Source organism: Apteryx rowi, unplaced genomic scaffold (assembly GCF_003343035.1).
Source record: "Apteryx rowi isolate R43461 unplaced genomic scaffold, aptRow1 scaffold_4, whole genome shotgun sequence".
NCBI classification, from domain to species: Eukaryota; Metazoa; Chordata; class Aves; order Apterygiformes; family Apterygidae; genus Apteryx; species Apteryx rowi.
In genome coordinates this window covers 313,524-338,017 of record NW_020450529.1, presented here as the reverse complement: position 1 = coordinate 338,017, position 24,494 = coordinate 313,524, and the positions used below count along the sequence as shown (strand labels likewise).

The following is a 24,494-nucleotide window of genomic DNA, read 5'->3' as shown; positions in this document are numbered from 1 at the left end:
CAAATGGTGGTGTGATCTTAAAAGCCTCTGTTGATCATATTCCCTTGAGTGCATTATACAATTAGGGGAAAGGCGCACTAGATATGCCTTTATTGTACTGCTAAAGTGGAGCGCAGGTGTGAGAAAACAAACAAGTTTGTAATCCTTGCTTTGCAAATCGATTCTTAATCACCCTACTTCTTATTTCCATATAAGACTTACCTTGTTGATATTTATGAGAATAATTTTGCAGCTCCCCTTTGTTGTTCATATGGATAGCAAGTCCAAGAGGGGTTTTTAGACTTTTATTCCCTAGTACTCGTGCATACGGTTCATTTCAGGTCAGATCCAGCAGGTATAAAGATATATCCAAGCAAAAAAAGATTGGATGGAGCCCTGCTTACACATGGTGTAAGCAGAGAGGGTATGGTTCTATCATTTCCAATTTACTATATGAGTATAGAAGTATTGTAAGACTATGACTTTGATATATAAAGCCCAACTTTGCCATGCACTTTCCATCCCCTTTAAGAAGTCACTTCTCTCCCTATCTTATTTTGCTAAAAGTATTATCACTCACAGGACAGAGAGTGGAAGAGGGAAGCCACTGACAGGATATTCACTGCATGTTCACTTGGAATAYGCTCAGTCTTTGGGACCACAGTCTGTTGATCTGCCTGGGTATGGTCCAAGACACATCTGTTTCAACAGACATTCAAGGGAAGACAATGGGTAGAAGGAGAGACATTGGGATGAGCAGGAGTTTTTAGTAAGTCTGTTGACTGGAGAATCCCATCTGACTGGGAAGAAAATATGTATTCTCACATGTTTTCACTATGGCTGTTTCCATTTCACTCTTGGAAGACATTTTTGTTGAAGGATGTTAATTTTTTTTGAACAAAGTAAATAAAGTACATCAGAACATCTTGCGCAGCGCTGGAGGCAAGAGATTGGATTTGATGGACCACTGGTCTAAGACAATACTCTACGGCAAACTGTGCTATGAGGTGCCGAGATTGCCAGTGGCTTCCCTGCAAATTGTTTTGTAATCTCCCTCCACACAAGCCAATTTCTATGCACACCATCCTCTGCTCAACAATTATCCACAGTAGTACACATTAACAGTTTGATTCATAAGAGAACTTTTAATTAAACACTGGAAGATACAGGCATTTGGCCCATTGGACAAGAAAGCAGAAGATACTGTTTTATTGCTTAGTAGTGGTTTTCATGCAAGACAGTTACTGTGAAGCTGACATTCCTCTTCCTGAGTCCAAGAGCCATTACTGAGAGGAGAACAAGCTGGTAAACTAGGACATGAATTAGACACAAACAAAAATCACAGCTACATCTGAGAGAGAAATTAAGCTTACACCTGAAGTGTTACAGCTAACATTTTCTAATCGATACTGTTTTACATGTCAGCACAGCACTGGGCACAGGAGCATGAACACTGCACATAAAAAACATGTTCTCCCACAGTGGCACATGACAATGCAGACAGTCAGTCTTGGTCGTCATTTCTGATAGACATCAGGCCACACATGGTTAATGTAGTTGTCCTCCTGTGGTTGCCTGGTGATCAGTGACTTCCAGGAGCCATGCCAATGCTAGGGAAGCTCAAAGCCAACCAGCTCACACAAAAAACATCATGAAGTTTACTCCTGATGTTGTGCCATGCTACAGGATCCTAGGACCATCCCTAAAAACAATATAAATAGTTCTTTGGAGTTGTCAGAATAGAAATAGCTGGGATGCAGCAATGACTTATGACGAATAATTTCTCATTACTGTTGTCTACCCCATTTATGGATTTAGGCTGCTTCTTTTGTCCAGTTTCTGAAAGATACAAACTGTATGCAAAAATCTTTCTTTCTGCTCTCAGAAATTCTTTGTTTGAGCCATACTGCAATTACAAATGGGGTGTTATCAAAGCAAAGAGAGCAGAATGCATGAAAAGAATTTAGGTTTTCTTCTGATAAAAGAATTATTGTTAAAAAAAATAAATCACTCAGGTGACTGGGGTGACGTTTTCAGATGTCTGACGCAACAGCTCTGAAAGGGAGAAGTTTATCAGCTCTGAAAAGGCAGTTCCCAGACCGCTCTAGAACAAAGAAAGCAAAGGTATTGCAGTTTGAAATGAAGCTTTCTCTTTCCAGTATGGACTTCTGGCTCAACCGTCACTGGCCTTACTTGGCCATCACGTTGTCTGCGGATGAGGCGGAGGAAGGGAGAGCAGTAGAAGCCTGGGCTCCAAACTTCCTGCAGGTGCTGTGACCCATGCGCAAGAGACAGTCAGAAAGGATGAGGACATTAACCATTTCCTTCTCCCAGCAAACACCTCAGGGGTGTCTGAGATGCACTGTCCTGTACTGCTGTTCCATTTAGTCTTCCCCTTCTTAATTTAGGGGTTGAGTTCTTTGCAGCGTAGGACCCACATAGTGTCTCGCCTGGGGTACAAACCACAATTATTACATGGGGCAGTGCTATCAGGAAAGTGCAACATTTTCTCATTTGTGCAGAAATACTTACCTGAATTAAATGCAGAGCTGCTAATGAAACAATAATATTTACTACACACTTCACTACCTCTCCATAGTTAAATGTAATTGAGTTATGTTCCAATTCTAACTGGAGGCATCCTGTGAAGAATGATATCACAGAGCACTCCCAGAGGCCCTGGAACTCTCTCTGGCAATCGGTAATTAAATAAATGTTTGGGATCTTTCTTTTCAAAATGAGCAGATAACAATAACCCCTGCCCTTAATAAAATAAAACAAAGAGCAAAAGTACAATCTGTTGAAATCCTAGAACTACTTGCACTGGGAGGCTGGTCTTATTACCCCCAGTCTTTCTCCTGGTCATGTCTAGCCCTGTGCCAAAAAGTCCCGGCCCTTCTTGATGCATACGATCAATATGCTGAATTGAATCAGCTGGAGCTGAGCAGTTCCTACATCTTATGCAAGAGAGGTAGTAAAAATGGTATGGGTGGGAAGAAAGAGGAACAGGACTGTCTTTTTCAGCAATTACTTGCAATTAGATCCGATTATGCTTAACAGTGACCAAGATGCCACTGATCTAAAACCAGGCTGCCCCAATTCCACCCTCTGCCTGCCTCCAGCTGTGTGACTGTGCTCTGTCCCTTGTACCACCAATTAGTTCTCAGCCTAATCAGTTCCCTGAACCAAGATAATAGCCCGAGAATCAACTGCTGACTAATTACAAGATTCCCAATCCAATATTTTAGTTTTCTCATCAGCCCTTAGACTCTCCTAAAGGTAGTTTGTTCACTGTGACAGATTTCCCAAAGAAAAAGGTTTCCCTGACCAAGTACCCTGGTAGCAGTTTAAGGTCTGTTACCTGGCCAAACAACCCAATAACACTCCTTTCTCTGCTGTCTGTTTAGTGGCTAAGTTAGGAAATTGGAGTGTTCTTATTTTCAAGTCCTGTAAGAGAAGGACAGGGACTTAATTTAAAGACATCTTGTTCAGTCAGAAGCATCTAAATGGTCATTGATTGCTGTTCCCTGGTAGGATGCGTGAGTGTCTTTAAAAGCAGAAACTGTTTGTTATTGGTGCTGCGTCCCTGTTGTCAGACAGGCTACAGGGCTTGTGTCAACATTATTGGAATAGAAAAATATGAGTTTGAACAAGTCAAACATAAAGTCTCACATTCCTGAGAACCAGGAGGATTGACACTGAATCCAGATGTGGAAATAAGAGGAAGTTCAGGCCTCGTCACTTTGCTTAGTTAGAAGCAGCTTCACAAGGCCCCTGGGGAATAATCATCCCAGAAAATACCCCCTCACGTAGGTATGTTTTCCAATCGCTGCACAGATCAACTGCCGAGACCTGTTAAAGCCCCTTCCATTTTTATGGGCAGAAAAAGATAATCATGTCAACATCCTGGGAAGGCTGAGACCTAAATCGCTCTGGAAGCTACCTTCAGAAATGTTGCTCCCATCTAAAAGTCACATTAAGTACTCAAATGAATTTGTTACACAAAAGTAATTAGCTACTCAAATGAGAGAACATTAAAATAGTCTTAGTGTATTATCCATTAGGACAGCACAGGAAGTGTCAGAGTTGTGTTTTCCATTCCTAATAAGTATTTGTATAAATGTACTTCCTTTCGCTTAGCTGCTAGCATTCCCTATTCCTTGGGACAGAGAGCACAGAGTAAGGTGAATGCTGTCACGCAGCCATGCTGAATTCCCCGGACTGAGGGTTGGTATACAGCGTACAGAACAGGTGTCCCAGGAGACTCCTACTGCAGGTTGTTTTTCTAAATACCACTTAGCCCTGGAAAGAGACTCTGTGAGACAGAACATTTTCAACCCAGCAGCCCCAAACTCCCAACACTGCAGATCAGAACCTGGGAGCTTGATTTACAGTAATACTGGTAACGGAGGCATTTACCCTTCAGTCACAGACATCAACTGGCAACTCTCCCAGGCCCCTTTGCCCTGAACACCACTTAGAAAACAGATGACGATTCCAACATCACCTACCCACATCAGCATTACTTCAAGGCTTTCTCTCTCCCTATGTGATGTTTCTTCAATCCACAATTCCCTTGTTTTTTCCCCAAGCTAAAGGTTTCGCGAGCACATTTCAAGCTGTCTATATCTAACTATAACATTAGCAGTTGTAACTCACAGCTGTCCATAACTGAACCAACCTCCTGGCCATGTATATCTCCCTAGCATGCCCAGATGATTCCTATCACTTCTCTGTTCAACCATACAATCCTCCTAAAGATACAAAACCAACTTGAGCCCCAGAGCAAGAACTCAGCAGAGGCCAGAGGCAGAATCTTATTGTTTTGTATTGAAATACCATCTTGTGCAATCTTTGCTGTTTGCTGAGAAGGGAGCAAGTGCTAATTCTATTTACACAGTTCACAACTCGGAAGGCAGCACCTGCTATAAGTTACAGATTACCCCTTTCTAACCCATTCCCTGAGCAATTGTGGTTTCAGCAGTGATGCCCCACATGATACTAAACAGTGCCAGCAGCTCACAGTTAACACTGCATGAAATGCTGAAGTGTGTTTAACTTTCTTACCAAATATTCTCAAGTTCTTGCAGTACAAAGCATTCATCTTTGCTACAAATGCCAAAGCAGTTCTAGAGGAAACCATAACTCCTTTAAGAGCACTCAGCTTTCAGATAATTCAGTTTTTAGAATCCAAAGCCATGAGAAGGAGACAGGCAATAAAGAAACCTTTTCTGTTATGTCCTGATGCTTTTGTCTTGTCTCTTGTCATCATTACCTAATTTCCTCTTTCTCCACCTTAAAAGCACATACGCTTTATTAAGAAGACACATCCTACTTCACTGCAAAAAGACAAATATGTGAATGCCTCCATTAGTTGCATTGCCTGTATCTGTCAGAACATTCCTGTCACTCTCACAACCACAGCATTTGATTATATAGATCAGATTGGCATCTCATCAGCTTTTTTTGGTATATTAGAAATATTCTGCTGATTTGCAACTGGCTGCATGGCCCAGGAGTGAGACGGTAGTTCACACAAACTCTCACCTTAAGGTTGATAATGTTCATATCCATTAATCCATGAAGTATATTAGAGGCTCCAGGGGACAAATACCCACTTCCAGTTATGTCAGTTCAGTCAGTTCTTGCTTTCTAGACATCTCAAAAGTGATATACTTATTATTAAAAACTCTGGAATATGTTTAATCATATTAAACAGCTAAGGAACATGTTTATTCATTTGGAAAGGGCTTTGTTTCATTAGGGGTTCCACTTCCTTCACTGGTCCAACTTGCAAGATAAAGTACTGCTCTGTGGATCAAATCTGCCTTACATGCCATTCTGCAATCATATGGCGCCTTCCAAACACAGATACTCTGTTCTTTGTAAAGTCAATAAGCATTTCTTCCATTTGAATACAGGAAGGGAAATCTACTCAGGATACRGTCCTGTATGGTGCTATAAAGTTTTTCAAATATTTTACCATGAACTTCCAGCAAAGAGGGAATAAGCGTAGCGTTATATTGTACACATAACAAGCTCACAACAAAAAAAAAAAGGATAATTTTTAGAAAAAAAATACTGTTCAAGCAAATCATTATATATATGAAAAAATTAAAAACCTAGGCCTTCCAATTTTTTAAATATTTTCTTTTAGCTGTTTCTAAGGAGAGCAACTGTGTTATTTTGGTCTTTCCAGAGGAAAAAAAAAACTACTTTCAGGTGACTCAATGTTCCAGTCCATTTCTGTGGGGAATAAACATTACTTCAGATAGAAGCATGTGATTGGAAAACTGGTCAGATTATTAATTTTCTCAGCAAAGTTCTTTAAAAATACTTTATTCTTTCTACTTTATCAGTGGAGTACTTCACTCACTGTGATCTAAACTCCTGCTCTGCAGTCCCTTGGAATTAGAAAGACCCAGGATTTTTCCCCCTTCCACTGAGGGATCTCATTAGAAAAGAGATTTTTCTTAATTAGATATAAAATACACTGCCCTTTAAAGATAATATGTAATGTCCCTTTCTGTCTAGTCCTTAAAGTAGCTTTTGTTACTGGACTGTTTGAACTCCTTGCAAGAGATAGCCAATATCATAATAAAACAATGTTCTAGTTTTCCTCTTTACAATTCCTGTGGCTATTTGAACACAGATTTATTTTCCTTTTGTTGTCTCTTTCTTCTTGTCCTCATCTCTTTCTCCTCTTCTCTGTGCTCATTTTGTTAATGGCTAGACTCAGCAAGTGTAAAATTTACAATTTATTTTGAAGACAGTAAGATACGGAGTCACTCTAATATCCTCTGTTAATGACTTACCACTTTTGCAAGGAAAACTGTGGTAACGTCTACATCAGCAAGTAGTGCACCACAATAGGAGTGGACAGAATAAAACAGCTGGTACTATTGAGGATTGATACATATTCTAGGAGAGTTTACTTTGCTTTAGTCCAGTCCTGTAGACTAAATACCCTTAAATTCTTGGTGCACACTGGGTGAGCTCCTAGAGTGCATCTCTGGTTTAATTTTATCTGAAAGGGAACCAGTTTATGTGCACAGACACTGCTCTGTGATGTGAACTGAAGTGCCCTAAACGGAGATGACTGGGAATTTTGTTTCAAAAGTGCACTCCTGATTTGAACTAAAATGCTAATGTAGAGACAGCCTATGTTACCTATCTGCCCCCTTAGCTTAGCTCCATTCAATGAAGCTTAACTATGATGTTTTGACTAGTGCTCCAGGACATACCATTTCACATATGTTAACCATTATGGGATGCATGCTTATACTTGAAAATCAGCTATTCTCTTCCTTGGATTCACCAATACTAACTAGTATACAGGTAGTTTCAGTAGGTCACAGGACTGTCATTATATCTTATCCATAAATGTGAACTTGAGCTACTAACCTAAGTTAAAATCCAATTTACCCTGTCTTCACTGTAAAGAACGCAGATTATTTGCAGTGACCATTTACCCATAACCTTCCAGAACATCTCTAAAGCAACTGCTATCACTGTCCAGAAATGGACAGGGGAAAAAAGGCAAAGCCAGAATTATAGTGCAAGATCTTTTGACATCCAAACCCTGTCCCCATCCATAGGTCACAGTTGTTAGGAGTGGCTGCTGTACCTTCATATTTTTTTGGTTTTTGCAAAAAAAATCTGTTCTGAAGTTTCTGGTCTTAATGGTTGATCTCAAGGAAACAAATTATGCTCTCTACACACTTTTAGGGGATTAGCAAATACAGGGTTTTAATACCTTCAAATCCCCAGTATATGCTTAAGGCCATAATTTGGCTTGCTTTCTAATATTAGGAAAGCAATAGCCTCACTAGGTTTTGATGATTTGCTGTTCTCAGAGTAAACAATTTCAGTCTAGTTCAGTCCCCTGCATTAGGGTGACTTCTACTACTTGATTTCTTCATCAGTCCGTAGCTCAAATCTTATGTTTTCTGCTTTTATTCTTACATTAAAAAAAAAAAGTCATGAATATTCAGGTCTGTTTATAAAAACAGAATCAAAATGAGTTTTATATAGCACTTCTTGTACTTGAGCTACACGCTCTGCTTCTTCAAATAAATGATTCTGATTCTCACAGTGTGATGATGGCATGTGAGCAATTGGAACAGTCATTATGCATTTGGGAACGATTGCGTGGAAATCAGCCACTGTGTGAAATAATGCAAAACCTGCTTTCTTCTGTTTTTGGCTTGGTCATTTTTGCAATGAATCAAGATTGTTCCAAGAAGAACAGGCAGAAAATATCAGGACACACATGAAGATATTCTGTGTTACTACGAAAAAAATGTTTTTTTCTTAAACTTGTGCTTTATTTAAACTAAATGAAATGCAAGAGAGCTGTTTGAATAAAGTTATGAATAATGCTCATAAAGGTGTAGTTTAAAATGGTAACTATGAGAAGAAACCCACTTCTGCCATAAAAATGGGAAACTCCATTTAGCCAGAGAGTGAGCCAACTATACGTGCTCATGTAAATATATTCTAATTATATTATAATAAGGTGCTAGCCTAGAGTTACAGTAAAGAACGCTTTTTATGATTGTCTCTATTGCTTGCACAGGTAATATTTGCACATACCCTCATTTACAATTACCCAATTTACACATGTTAAATAGAAACCCACTAAAATCAGTTTCCTGAGGAAATCTGAGATTTACAGCAAGGCAAAGCTGAGAGTGCATATTTGCACTTGTACACTTATACAGCTGCCTTAGAAAATCTGGCACTAGAACAGAGGAATGTAAATCCTTTCTGGGGTAAAGTCCAAGTCATATTTGGATTCACACAAAGAACAACATTAATGATGCCCAGTTCACAAGAGATGTCTGACAACGCGATAACCCAGGGCTCTTGTACTTCTGATGGCTTTGCTCAGCACTTCCCGGTGGGTACAGCCCAGAACAATAGCTGACTGTCTGGACGGACACAGTCCCTTGCTCTCAATCCATGTCCCCTCTGAGGCTGTACTAGCCAACACTGAAATGTATTCCCTCTTCAGAGCTAGGAAACTACTTTGCCTACATCATGCTTAGGGCTGCTTCCATGTCCGCCAACTATCTCACGCAGTACAGAAGGACATTGAACAGCTGGGGTTATAGCAGAAATAGTATTGATAATGGAGAAACTTTTGTAAGAACAAGTACAGAGAAAGAGAGTGATGGGAATAAATATTTCTCCCAGTATGTATTTTCATTCTTAATTAAGCCAGGACAAACCACATTAGCTGGGATTGTGTGAGCAGAATCCACAGCTGCTATCAGATTAAATGCCTTGCAAGGAGCATTACCTGTGTGCTCAGACTGTGCCCATAAATCATGCCCAAAATCCCAGCTCATGTGTTTTGAATTGTTCTCATTCTTCTGCGTTTTGGAGCAGGAATCATTGTGTTTTTCTGACTTACGTTAATCATCCACATGCCATGACTTCTTGTGCTGCTTTATGGTCCCACAAACAATATCCTGAAGCCCAGTAAAACAGACTGAATGTCTCTCCTGGGCTTTGTTTTTCAGGCCAAACAGAGCACATGTTCCTCAGTTCTTATCTATACTTCCAAAGAAGCTGCTTGCCTGTGAGAGTTAGAATTGGTAATCTGCTCCCTGCCCTCCAGCCGAGTTTGTTGCTGTGAGGTAATGCCAAAATGTGTGTAATTGTCTTGGAGGAAAAACAGATTTAAAAGTATCATAAATCACAGCTTTTGCTTTCCCAGAGGCTGTATCTTAGCAGTTGGTAAAATGTCACTCACCCATTTAGCAGTGGGTGACATTGTAAAAGCCTTCTCCTTCCTGTATATGATTAGTTAGAGCAGTTAAGGTAAAAATATGCCTAATTTCAGGAGACAGTGTTAAGTTGTTCAGAGCACCCTTAGCCTTCCAGACCCTGAGGCCCTGTACCTCCAACGAAGAGGGAAGAACTATGAAAGCTCAGGTAGGAATCCAAAACAGAAGTCTGAACTCCTGTCTACTTTTCTCCATTTTTTCTCCTTCTCTCTCCTAAAAGGAGTCAGTGTCCTAGCAGTCCTAAATGGGTGATGGTTTGAATTACATATTACCTTCCTGAATCCAGACAGTGAAGCATGTGGTCTATATATAGCTCCTAATCCCATTCCTGGGATTTTAGGGAGATTGCTCCCTAGCACCATCCTGAGCGTTGTATTCATGCCTCCAAGCAACACAGCTTCCACTGCTTCCTAAGTCATGTATGTGAAATTTTGCCATCTTTGCTAATATAGAGGAGTATGTTATTCTGGGAGTAGCCCATCTGAATAGGGCAAAAGGATCAGAACATGACTGTATAATGTAGGTCCACGCTAGACAGTGATAAATATAAATACAAAATACCTGTCTTCGGACCTTTATCACATGGAAGGTGTTATTTAATTCAAATGTTTATCTATGGCATATCTTAAGTTAAAACTAAAGGCAATTACCCTTAGGGAACACTGGTTTTAGATGTTTCTTTAATACATTTAACATTTTTTTAAGAAAATTCAGTAAACAGGTTTGTCAAGTTGCCTTGATGTTGCAGTACCAGAAATTTTGTGATTATTGTTACAGATGAATTCTCCATCTGCACATGGCTAAATAATTCTGTACTTCTGGATTCACTTCATCACTGACTTCAGTTTAATTATTTCATCAAATTAATTATAACTGCAACAGAGCCTAATGGCCATAACCAGGTCCAGTTGTGTTAGTTGCTGTTCAGAAATGTATTCACATCACTGTCTCTTTGATTCTAGTTAATGACAAGGTGCACCACAGGCTTAAAGCAGTCAGGGCATTTTGGAGAAGGGAGAATAGGGTAACCAAAATTGGAGCATGCTCAGCTAGCTTATGTCTCAGCTGTAGAAAATAATTCACAGTTCTTGCTTCTACCACTTGCAGACCTTATCCATAAATAGGTCATCAAAGTAGGCTGGAGCCAGGGGCAATTAAATATGGAAAGTTGTGAGAAAACAAAAGCATTTTCCTCTGGATTTCTTATTTTGGACCTAACATCTCTGCTAGTTCTAGGGAAAGATTAAACGCATGATAAGATTGAAGATTTACATTCTCATTGGCACAGAACTATAAGCAAGCTAAAGAAGTTACATTCTTTGTGACATGCCAGAGCTCCCATTAGGACACTTTTTACTACATGGGCAGATGTGGCTTTAAATCATCTTTATGAACCTATGACTTTAACCTGATTAAAACAGTGATGAATGATTTCTGCATGTCCAGAGCCTCTGTGGTGACTTAAGCAACTACGGGTGACTGGGGCATGGATCTTACTGCTGTGATATCTGAATGCCTCCTCCAGATAGTCTGTAGTCCAGGAAGCACAGTCACACTGGGGGGAAGCTGCCAGCAGGAAGAATTATGAAGAAAATCTGAACACTATCACTAATTGACTTAGACAGTTTTGTAAGAAACCACAAAACCCTTTCCCTGAGTCAAGGGAGTTGGGACACCATCCCAACGGTCACCGTCCCACCATCCCAAGGGACACCGTCACAGGAGTAGAATCAAATCGAGACAATTACCAAGAATTTCGGGTGGGGGAAAGGGTCAAAAGACTACATGTGTGGCTGAAAGCTGGCCCTTGGATTTGCTGCTTGCACCCGTCTGCTGCAGAGACAATTGGAACAAGCTGCACAGAAGAAGAGGCATACCTTTTTGAGAAATTGCACCTTTTCCATGTAAGGGTTAACAGGCCTTAGAAAGTGATGGGATGACTGCCTTTCCAGCTGACGCAAATGGAGAAGACGTTACTTTGTTACTTTGTTCCCTCCTGTCTTGTCTCTGTGCGATAATAAGCTTGGAAGAGCATTTGGCATACACAGCTCAAGACAGCCACTGATTTCTAATAATACACCCAAGTTTTTTTCCCCGAGTACCTAATAAACGTCTTCTCTGGGAGGTCAGAGACTGGAGAAAGTTCGTTCATTCTCTTTAGAGTTAAAATAAACTTGACCCTTGTATATGGCCTTTTCCTAGTATTCCTCTCTGCAATGGAGAAAGGTCACTGAAAACTGTTATCCTTCAGCAAAGTGAGATGGAGTTCGTCTTGCAGACAGCTCCAGTCCCATCTATTATCAGGCATCACCAGAGAAGGAACATCAGGCTGCTTGTTTCAGATCTGCTCCAGTCGCCTGTTCCCAGCAGACAAGAACACTGTGTCAAAGAAATTCTTGTAACTTGCTTCTGCTTGCAAGGTAGGAGATGAAATGCACCAGAAATAGCATGGGTTTCTTTTTTGAGGAAGGGCAGGAAGAATTGAACAAAAAAGAAAGGAGAAGGAAAGAGAAAGAAAAGTTTATGTGCCTTGGGCCTGAATGCTAAATGGTGATGAGCAAGTGAAGGCACTGGTACCTTGGCAGACCTGAGCCTTCTCCAGTTAGGCACCTCATGGGCACTCATGTGGGCACTGCTGAAGATACTCTGAGCCATGTTTTGGTAACAGGTAGGCTTCTGGAGGTGAAAACCACCTACGACGCACAGGTATGTAATCTGGATCACACCATTCTCATTAAGACAATCAAGTAGTGATGGCCAAGCTTCTCTTTCACCTGTTTTAACAGAGTAATGCTGTCAGACAAGTTCTACACTAGGCTCTTCCATCTGAAAATGATGGTTCACAGTGGCAAATTTGCAAAGGTCTCTCCCACTGACTTGTGAACTTGCTGTGGGATGTTATGAGAAATGCTAGCTAATGACTTAAAATACACAGGTAGAAATGATTTGTTGCAGTTAAATAGGTCTCTTGCTTCCATTGCTACTTAAAATTTAGAAGAACATTTCTTTACAAGGACAGAATGAGGCAGCACAGATCACTGGGCAGATAGTATGACTCAGAAACATGACTGACTGCTATCAAATTAGTCTGACTGAGGAGTGGTTACACATTCTTGTGGATCTTTCCAGTTGTACAATAAAACACTTCAGCTTTAAACACATCAGCATCTACTCCTGGCTCAGCTGTATCCTATCCTACTGTGGAAGTCTGGATGACATTAAGCTCCCTATGCTTCAGTTTCCCCATCCACAAATGGAAAAGTACTATCTGATCAAAGCTGGAAAGAGCTATTTAAGTGCTAAATTTTATTAAGATGCACACACTGAAATATGCCAACACCATACAAAGTGCTGGCATACCGTGCTTTGTATACGTGTAAAGAAAGATGCTCCCTGCAGCAAAGACCTTGCAAAATAAGTAAATGATTCAAGGTTGAGTGAATAGAGAATTCTCTCTGTTTAAATTTCTCTCTCTCTCTAAATCTACCTTGCACTTATCTGTTGAAAAAATGTCCACTGAGCAATGATAATTACAGTGAAAATCCAATGAGGAGACGGATATGCAATTCAGAGACATAGCTCATTAGCAGAATTTGATGATGTGCTATTATTTGATTGAACATTCATAAGATTCTTGTCCCATCCTTTGCCTACTCCTGTGCACAGACTCCTTTCTAACAGCAACGGAGAGTACGAAGCTCAAGGTGCATATGCGCTGCAGTCAGCTGTGTATGAAATGTCAATTAACTCAATCACACAGTAAGTAAATTCATGTGACAAGTGAGGTATTCACTGCCCAGCAAGCGATACATGTTACTTAACACCATAACAAGCATCTGCTTTTGTCTTAAAAGGAAACAAAGGAGTTTGTCATGGTGCAGAAAAAAACTTGCTGATTTCACAGTGCTGCAAAAAGACTTACTACATATATGGGTATAATCTATTACACTTCATAGGCTCTACATCCCAGCAAATAGTTGAAATTTCCAAGAAGATCAAGATGATTCCATCAGATTTCTCCTTTCGTCACAGACCCATGCTTTCAGACAAGAAACGGTGCCAGAATGTGGCTCATTTAAAATTACTTTTACTGGGGTTATAAAGGTGACACAGTAAAATTGCTCGGTTCTAGACATGTATCAGATGGACTCTGGTTTTCACATTACTGTTAAACTGAAGTGCTAGGACCTGTAGGAAGTGGAACAGCTACAGGTTTATGTGAATTGTGTCACTGCTCTTTGCTATATGGAAAGTGTCAGATTCTTTGCAGTTTGCAATTAGGACCGTTTCTTCAACAAGTGGTAGAAGCCTTGCTTAGAGTGTATCTTTTAACTTTGATATGTACACACAAAGCACTGGATCTTGTAAGGAAGGAATCCCAAACTGGCTGTGGATAAATAGTTTAGAGCAGGATTCACAACTTTTTCTCTTTGCAGGCTTAATTTAGACACACTGCCATCAGTCAGGGCTGTGATGCTTACAGGGTCCAACAGAAACACAGGAACCAGCAGTAATTCTAATAGCAGACTGTTCCAAACACCAAGCAGCTGCCTGCCCTAGGGTGTTGGTAAGGCAGCAGGGAGTACGTGTGCGTGTGTGCAAAGAGCAGGACAAGAAGCTTGAAGTAGTAATGTGTTGTTTGCAGATGGGCCTTAGTCTGCATCTCAGTGCTTGGCTCTCTTCCCATCTCTCCTCCTAGGACTATTTGTATATTTTCAGCATTGACTGTTCCTCCTCCCACACACTCTCTTCACAAGTGTGGAAGAACAGACTGTAATATGTTGGTCAATGTGGTCTCCTGGCAGGTGAGAATATAGGTTGGATCTGCTCAGGAGGAGGAGGAGAGATTTAAACCATAACTCCTACGTTCTCAGAAATACTTCACCACAGATCTGCTGTATAAAAGGACAGTAAAAGCAATGCCTCCTCCTCCAGCAGTAGGTTTGAATGAAAGTGGCTTTGGCCAGGCTGTGCTGGCTGTCTGCTGAGCATGTTCACTGGATTGGGCACTTCAGAAGAAATTGGTCCTTGGCCTTAAATACATGAAATGCAGCTGAAAGGGTCTTATAAGAAAAAGAACACAAGTGCTTTCTTGGTCAAGCACACGGTGTTCACCCTTTTAATTTCAAAGTTAATGCTCTTAAAGATATTTCCAAAGTCATTCAGAAAAGGGAAAAGACTAAAGAACTCTTAATATACACTGATGGATCTTGATTTGCATATAGACAGTGGGAAAAGAAAAAGTACCATGAATTCAAATGCATTTAGTACAGGCTAATATTTACATACTATGTAAAGCTAATGAAGCCCTTCAGCCTTTCAAAAAAGATTCAAGAGCCTGACCTCATGTTACATGTGAATTATCCATGCAAATCCAGGGGATGACAACAACAGGTCACGACATATGGACAGTGAAATTAGCTATGGGCACAGGCTGAGTGTCAATGTGATTCTTGCTTCCTCTTCTGGGTGTTTTCTACACTTGTTTCCCGCCATGTGCATAAATTTCTCCCTGGTGGACTGGTAGAGATGATGAAACACGGTCAGCTGCAGACACTGCACTGAGGCTTAGCATATGGCAAATATCTGAGCCATGGTATTAATGGGTACTGCCAATTTTAATTTTAATGAGGGAATTTATTACCAGCTTGATTCTGAGAATAAAGGGCAGGACAAGCAGGACATCAGCAGTGTGAGCTCCTTCCAAGCCATTTCCACTGCCACTATGTCTATGCCTTTGTCTCCTGAAGGAATCGCTTTGCAAGCCAAGAGGAAGTTCAGCCTCTCTCTGGACCACAAAGTCACTGGTCCCCTGATAAGCAGATGTTCCAGATGCAGCACTGTGCCCCAGAAGAGATGGGAAGAGCGCAGGCAGAGCTGTTGTCTTCATCATAATGATTTGCACACCATGGTTGTTATCACTTACTAGGAACATTTTGTACTTCTGCAAAATGTCTCAGGGCATTCCTGAGATTAATGTCTAATTCCTTTTTTAGACTAAAGTCTAAATCCTCTCAACTTTTCATAGCACTTTACCTTAATATTGTCCAGACATGAATGATGCAGAAGACAGCAGAAAATCCAGTCTATAGATTCCTAGAGTGCCAGAAAGCAGAGTGTTGGCCTGTGATATCAGCCCCTTCAGAAAAGGAATGGAGATGCAGGATCTCATGAGATCAAAACAGTGTTTGAAAGCAAAATCTCAGAAATTAAACAGGAGAATGAGGTAGCCAGGGTGCTCCCATTCACAGCAAAGACCAGACTGCACCAAAAGGATTACTTGGCTGTTAACAGAATGAGAAGCTGGTTCCGTCTTTCTGATGTTGGTCAACCTGTGGCTATGGAGAACCTGTAACTGCTGGTTTAGAGTTTTTTAAGTGCACATCACCTTCAGCAAAGTCTGCAACAAGTCTAGCATATGCACTGATGATTTGGAACAAGGCAGAAACTTCATTGCATTTGGCCAAACACAAAACTGGCATAAAAAGTAAAAAAGGAACCTGAGATTTGCTTCCAACAATAGTCTACATTCTCACAAAGCCTTTAAGCCACCTGCCCTTAAAAAGTCCAGATCACAAAGGCAACCATGAGGTATGCCAACACAGCAGCATGGGAAAGGTAAATTCCATCTCAGTCAGCCAGTCTGCCTGTTCCAGTTAAGCGGTGATGCTAAGGTTGCTCTTATAAGGATTTCCGCACAAGTGTGGAGATGCACTAAGACCACATACTGAAAGCTGGGAAAAACTCGCTCAATTTGGGTGAAAAGGGCCTCTGCACACTCCCCTACCATGTGAAGTGATTGTTTCAAGTTTTCAGTTCAGTTCTGCAGACACTATCCATGAAGGATCTGCCTTATGAATCCCAGATTTCTCCTGATGAGAACTGAATCAGACCTTCAGACTTGAAAAAATATCTCAGATCTGCCATCACAGTTTAATCAGCCCAAGTATACCATTAGCAATGGGCAAGTTCACCTATAAGTGACCCTATATTGCCTCATCACTCATCTCATAAGCTCTGTTGAAACTTATCGTCAGACATATTAAATCCCATTTTAGCGAGCTGCCGTAAGTCAGACTCCAACGGGGCTACTCACATCTCTTTGGCTACAAAGTACAGTGCCATTAGACTGACCCAGATCATTTATATGTTCATATGACACAAAAATACTAGTTTTAGAAGTAGAAGAAGTTTTAGAAGAAGTAGATCAGCAGGGCTAACTAGTCTGGGCAGGCAGTATGCTGATCTAGCTATTCTATTCTGACTCACAAATTATTTTGTTTAAAGCTAAGAGATTTCTGAACAGTGCTGCACTGCCTTTTGGTGTTTTTTTTTTTCATCATATTGCACATAAAGGAATATTTGATGCTCCAACCTAACCTGAAAATAACCTGTTATTTGAAAAAAGAATCCAATTCCATTCAGAACACCAGTTGATCAGTCTGATGAAAAACTAAGCTGTTTTTCTCAGGAAGATCAGGATAGCACTGAGCTGCTGGTTCACCCTCTAAATCAGTAGAGTTGACTATTAAAAAAGCCCTTTTACAGATAATCAGTCCAAAAGAACCAGTTCAGTAAACTTGTAAACTCTGCTGAGATTCAGGAAATAAAGGAGGACACTGAAAGCAGGAAAAAGCAGTAATTTGCAGCAAAGAACAGAACAGAACAAAGAGTCTATTATTATATCCTACTTGGCATGAGGTGCATCTCTAGAAAAGCTCACTGCAGGTTTAAGTTATATAGATACCACTTAACCTGTGCATATAAAAAATTCAGGGAGAAATATTATTGGCTTAAGCCTCTTTGGAGGCTCAGCACTGAAAATGGCACTTGTTGGAAACTCTGAAAGCACAATATAAAACAAAATAGGAGGGGGTGGAGCTGTCATAGGTAGCCATAGGTCAGAATTAAATTTATTTATTTATATTTAAGTAATGGAAAAATACCCTTTCAACTTGAGTGAATGTGATGCTTCCAGGCACTTAGAGGTTACTGCTGCCCAGTTGCTTGCTGCCTTCCCTAAAAGTTACTGCTTCTCCAGTAACCTGCTGCTTCACAGTCATCTGTGCACTCTGCTCCTGTGTCGGAGCAAAGCCAGCTAGCTCACCTTCAGTGGTTTTCATTGGAACGGGGAGTCTAATCTTGGCTCTGCAGTAAGCTCCCTAGGGGTGTTCTACTGTGCCTGTTATTCTCATTTGTAAACCAAGTATTAATCCTTAGCTTCCTTTTCTACATGACTAGAAAGAATTTTGAGATTTTGAAATGATAAACTGTAAGTGACTGCAAAGCGTCTTAGTACTCCTAAAGCTACACTAAATATATTTATTTGATAGTACTTGTTAAGTGGCATATTGTGTTAAGTGCTCACTGATCAAATATGAAATACACATTGCAAGTCTCTGGATGAATCTGTGTGAATGGAGGCGTGACTTGACCCTGTTCTTCCAGACAGGAGTTGCATTACACTTTACCATGCAGGATTGCTAAGTCCCTCTGCTTGGTAATAAGAACTATGCAACATTTCACACACTCATTAAGAATATAGCATCATTTCATGCCCTTTTAACACCTATATGAGAAACATGTTTTAAATGGTGAAATGTGGTTAAATTCACATTTAACTGCCATTTTAATTATTTGGCCTTTCATTAATTGCTCACAGATCAATTCAAATTTAATTCTATCTGGATGAACTTAATAATTAGTTTTTAATGCCTGCTAAATGATTAGGCTTGCCTGATGATTGTGACCTGCTGCCTATTCTGTATGTTCATGTTACAATTGAATTACAGCCAGGCCTTTCTACAAGGGATTAATTTGCGAACCTTTGGGTTTCACACTGTAGATGTGTGTGTTCCCTCATTAGCCTGCTCAGTGATTATGTTCTGCCAGCCAGGAAGCAATTCAAGCTGAAAGGATGGTCTGTCTGATCATGCTTGTACTGCCTGTTTGCCTTAGTTTTCTCATTTCCCAAAGAATTACTGCGATGCCTGCTGAAAGCAAGGTAAATGTGTATTTCTTCTGGTGAGAATCCCTCCTCCACAGCTCAGCAGGAGGGTGATAAATCCAGCTCTCATGGAGTAAAAACAGACTCCATACACTCCCTTTCAGCTCACGGGAGTACAGGCAGGCCAGGCACCGGGCCGGTAACGACCACAGCAGCTGAAAGGCAGAGAGTTGCTCTCGTCCGGCAGAGGCAGCAAACAGGGAAGGGTCAGGCACCCGTTCACATGCTCATCCCAAGGAGTCCAGATGAGCGATGGGAAGCTGGGCTGTCAGGTCAGTGTTTGTGAAAGTAGCAAATCCTGCCAGGTCACTTGCAACAGCTGAGGCTTTTTGTGCAGGTCTGTTTGTGCTTGCTGCCCCTGAAACTCCAGAGAACCCAAACTATCAGGCAATCAAAGGTGAACTGGTCACGGCAATGGGGAAAGCAAAAGCAACTAGCACAGCGATCTTTTCTGCATTGATTAATGACTTGTGAGATTTGTATAAAAGTGAATAATTGCTACAAGATATTACAGGTGAATATTTTGCAGTTTCATCAGATTTCAGGTAATGACCCACCCAATTTTACAGGCAAGAAATATACCTTCAACACTGAGTCCAGAGGAAGCTCTATATTTGAATTGAAAATGGTATTCCTATTTTGCTGCAATAATAAGTACAGGCAAAGGGGGTTGTACAAATACCAGCACCATTAACAGGTATAACTTTAATAAAAAAACTAATATATGGGCCTGATCCTGACCTTAGACTGGGCAGAACCACCAGGACTTCCTGTATAAATCCTGATGAAGGATGCCAAATCTAGCTCCGTGTGTCTCCAAAGAGGGTCTGTTTAGTCTCTTGAACTATTTCACATCACCTTGGCACCAGTGTCTCTCCTGATGCTCTAGTGTAACTAGGAGAGGAATCAGTCCCCAAAACACTGCTAAAAGCTTTTCCACCTAACTCCTGGTGCTGGTTAGTCCCAGTATTTGCTCCTAAAGGAGAAATAATGCAGCTTACTTGGCATATATGCTACACAGCCTCTGCAGCAACCCTGCATCAAAGAAAGGCTCTTCACGTTTCTGCACTTTCAAACTTTTCTTGCACTTTGTGTCCTCTTCTGAACACTTTTGAGACAGCCAAAGGAGTCACAGCTAAGTCTGAGAAGCAGAGATCTGAACTAAAAGCTGATAATATAATATATATTATATATGTAGCAATGCTAGTATAGCCAGCAGATCTTACAGCTGGCACTGAGGGATTCTCTGGGGTTTTCTGGGCTGTTCTTCCAGCTTCTTTTAGCTATGCTAAATTTTCTCAGTTTTGATTTCAATTTTCCTGAAACTTTAATCAAAAGTTTAATTTTACTTAATGTGACTTCTCAAAGCATTTCTTACTATGCACTCTTCATCCTTGCCTGAACAAAGAAACATTTCTATATACCTATCAGAAAATTGAAAGTGGGATCTGAGTACCCTGATCAGTTAGGTAGCTTATTGCCACGTGTTTCATGAGTATTGTCTTTTGCTGCCAACGTTTCAATTCAGAGCTAGAATACAAGGACAGGGAGGCAAGAGGGAAGCAGGAGGAGGTACACAGAGAAGGGGGAAGAGTCGTGGCTGGGTGGAATTTGCTGGCACTTCAAAGAGCACAGCTGCATTTTGGGATGTTCCACTGGAGATCACACATTTCATTTCTCATACATCCCCAAAGGTAATAAGTCAACTTCTCTTTTGCTACAGTTCTTACACAGAAGTTTATTTTACTGCTCTTTCAGATGCTGACTATTACCAGATTCACAAGAAGAGGTGAAACATTCATTTCCATGCAGCTCAAAGCAGTATTACAACTTTGTAATCTTGTCTTGCTTAGAGGAGATAGAAAACAGCTCCCCAAGAAGAAAAAGCACATCTAGATGAGAGATTTTCAGTAGGTGCAAAGTAAATGATACAAGACAATACTGATTTACACCAGCTGAAGATCTGGTCTCTTATTCCTAAAATCTGTGTTCTCCCTGTCATATGGAACACAAGTCAAATTCAATTCAAAACCTTAGCTTCAGTGGATATAGCACCCATCAGCTTCACTGGGCTCTAGGCAGGCTGACAGCACTGGCAAGTGAAATCCCCTGAAAAGTATCTGGTCAACTCTGTCAGCCTGCCACAGCTGCGACACAGACTGAATCCTGGAAAGAAATCCCACTAGAGGGATAGAGGAATTGCTGTTTTGTATCAGGTATCAGATTGGGAATCTGCTCCTGACTGGACCAGAAATTATTACAAGACTATTTTATATTCATTAAAAAACCCCAACAAACATATACTTCCAGTCTGCCCCATATTCATCACCCACTCATGCCATTTAGCCCTTACCTTAATTTTAATTTTTCTTTTTTTAGTAAATTCATCCCTGATATAACTCCATCAAAATTACTGTCTAAACACCAACCCTGATTCAGTCTTGAACCTGCAGTCAAGGGAGTTTTGACAGGCAGAAATTTGATTCTGCTAAGCCAACAAATACTGCCACTGTCAATTTTAAATAGAGAGGCTTTACCAGCTGGTAAATCTTAAAGCAGCTAAAAGCTGCTGTGGGCTCCATTGAACCTGCCTAAGTGAGATTTCTTTGTGAGCAGACTTATTGCAGAATCTTCTAAGCTTCACAAAAACATGTCATTTCCTCTACCAACATTATATAGAAACTTTCTTTTGACACTAGACATGAACTTAATTTGCTTTTTTTCTCTCCATATTGCAGCAAAAATACTGTTTAAAATGATGTGGGCAGTCACTTCATAAGTTATTGGTTTATCTCAGTGTCTTTGAAGTACGGACATGACCAAGGAAATTAATGTCTTTCAAAGCAGAAAAACACTAAATAACCAAAGACCTTTAGCAACCTCTAGTGATATCAAGCAAGATGATATAATAATGCTCATTTCAGTCAATTTGTAAGTACTCAGTTAGGGGCACTTCACTAGTAGTAGGATATTAAGATTTGGTCTTATAAAGGCTCAGTTTTTTCACTTGGGTTTCCAGATAGCAGCTAAGTTCTGCTGAAATCACAGACTTATTCTAGATCCACACTGCTTCAAGGACTGAATTTGATTCATCTGTTATAATAGAACTCTGCTTTCTCTCTCACACCCAAAGGGAGGTGACAGTTCTCAGACAGACTTGGCACCTATAAGCTGCCATTGCTACATATATTGTCAGATCTTCAAAAGACAAAAGTGCCCAAGAGGATGAGTACTTCAGCAAACATTGCTACTTCATTTTTGTCTAAATGGGAAAGATGAACCTTTTAAAGTTTCATCAGGTAACTGTCAATTCATAGTCATTCATATCTTTTATTCCTTATGTTGTCAATCTGTCAAGCACTTGAGAACTCTGAACACCAGAATTTAGTGGTATTGGAACTGATGTAGTCCTGCAGACAGCTAAATTATTGCACTAGGAAGGTCCAAACAATAAACATCGTGTAACCAGTATTTTGAAGCAAAAGTCAAAATAAGTCATGATTCATTGTGTAATCAAACACTGTTTATCTCATAAGCTCCCTAAGCTCTATACCATTACATGTCACTGATCTTGTAATTAAATGGTCTGCAGTCACCAGAGGGAGAAAGGATTTAATAACCTTGCAACTTAAATTGGCTACAGAATGAGCATATTATACCTGGCTTGATTGCTGATACTGGTCTCTTTACACAGGAAAAGGGACTGTTAACTCAGAGCCAGCTTCACCAATATTTCGGAGCTCTCCTTGTATCCACTGTGCAAATACCAAGCAGTCTGCCATGTCCAAGTGCTCAGGAAGTGCTGAATGCAAGACGCCTCTTCTCCCTTGGTTTGATGAAGTTTCATGTACAGATCTATGCTGTGTGGAACTCCCCGTGCAAGACCAAGTTAGGATCTACTCTCCAGGGTAACAGCAGTTGATAGGATTAAGTGGCTCTAACCCCAAACAAGATGGATGTTAAGCCTTGCTTCTGAAAGGCAAAAACCTCATGGTCTGTCATCAACAGTGTGGGGTCTAGCAGTTTAAGTGGATAATTTAATTTTTTCTTGGGACTCCTGCAAAGAATTTTTTCTAAGTCAGGCACCTATCTCACACTACAAACAGGAGACTGAAATGCAAAATCTAGATATCTTTAAGCAGCTCCCTGCAAGATCTTCTCTGTACTTAAGTCTACACAGGGTCTTATACTGGTCTTTACCCAGGAATCTTAGACAATCTTTTCACTATTTGGAAGACCTGTCAGACCCTGAACCTGAGGTGATGGGCTTGTAGGCAGAAATGATGAATGATGTACAGAACTCTTTATCCTACAGAACTCTGTAAACATCTCACACTTAGCTACACCAGAGTTACTCCTGTCCAAATAAGAGGTGACAAAGGCTTACATAATTGAAGCCAGGAAAGTAGGATGGGCTGATGAGCTTCTTGTCATAGAACCATATTAAAGAGTAGCTGAACCACCACTGATAGAAGCAACAACCTTCAGCTGGAGACATGAACCACCTAATTTAACCCATTTCAGCTGATCTATGTGACACACACACAGACGTGGGTAGCATGAGCTTAATATCAGTGTAGTAGTGTTTCTCAGTTCACCATTACAGACTGTATTGACTAGGGGTATGTACCTTCAAAAAAAGAGTACTGCTACATGCCTTCTTTCTTCCTGTGCAAATACATGCATATAGAATTATTTTGCTCAGTATCTGGCCCCATACAGAACTGAAAGTGATTCTAATGAAGATGAAGTTACTGTTTTTTGATAAAAGCACAAGCGGTAGTAAAAGGTCAATAAGATTTACTCTGGTATTGGCTCAGAGATCATTTGTTATTCAAATGACAAAAAGATACTATGGCTATAAAGTGGAGTTAATGATCAATGGCACCACCTGTTTATCAAGTAATCCTTGGTATTTCCATAATTTCTCCATGCAATAAGATTTGAGCTCTGCTTATTCAACATGAGCAGGGGAGGCTCACAAATAATCATAGATTATTGCTGAGATCTTCCAAAAGATATTTGAGAAACAGTTCATCAGCTTCCTGTTCCTGATGAGGCATTTTCTCTCAAAATGCAGAAATGTTGGGTCACATTTTTCAATAATAGCTACAAAAATGTAAAATTATGAAAGTTTTAACTCTGCATCTTCCCTGAGGGCCTCTGAATCATGCAGGCATTGAAACATAGGTCTAAAAAGGATCTCAAAGAAATTTGACTTTTTCTAGTTGCATTCTATAGTTGCATATTCTAGTTACACTTCTATAAGCATTTTCTAGCGGAGGTACAGATCATCACAGAGAAAATTTACAATTACTAACAAAAGGGTTGCTTTTATTAATGACCTTTTTACTGATCCCTTAGAAATCATACCAAACACTGAATGGTCTGGTACCACAAAATGAAAAACACTGATAAAATTCAGCCATCTCTCTGCACTGAAGGATACAAAGACCATTTCTGGCCATTGCAGGAGTGCATTTCTAGAGTTCCATCATACCAGATTTTAGGTGCCAACACAGAACATTTCAAATTTGATAGCAGCTATAGATAAGAAAAGGTACAAACGAGTACTAGTATCTGAAGGAGGAGAAAAGTCATCATTGGTCTGTAGAAAAGAATCCTGTGGAACTGCTCATCTAACAAGATTTCACATCATTATTTCTGGGACAGAAAAGTGTTCATATCACAAACAGTTACACCAAAGTTTCACT

General features: G+C 40.3%; 1 long non-coding RNA gene across 3 annotated transcripts in view; it reads right to left on the bottom strand.

Moving 5' to 3' along the window:
- Positions 1–1,110: 1,110 nt before the first annotated feature.
- The window catches only part of LOC112970540, a 50,155-nt gene continuing 26,771 nt past the window's right edge, over positions 1,111–24,494 (bottom strand). For all 3 annotated transcript variants that reach the window (XR_003255055.1, XR_003255056.1, XR_003255057.1), the window contains exon 3: positions 1,111–2,429. This is a non-coding gene — a long non-coding RNA (uncharacterized LOC112970540). The remainder of the gene's footprint in view (positions 2,430–24,494) is intronic.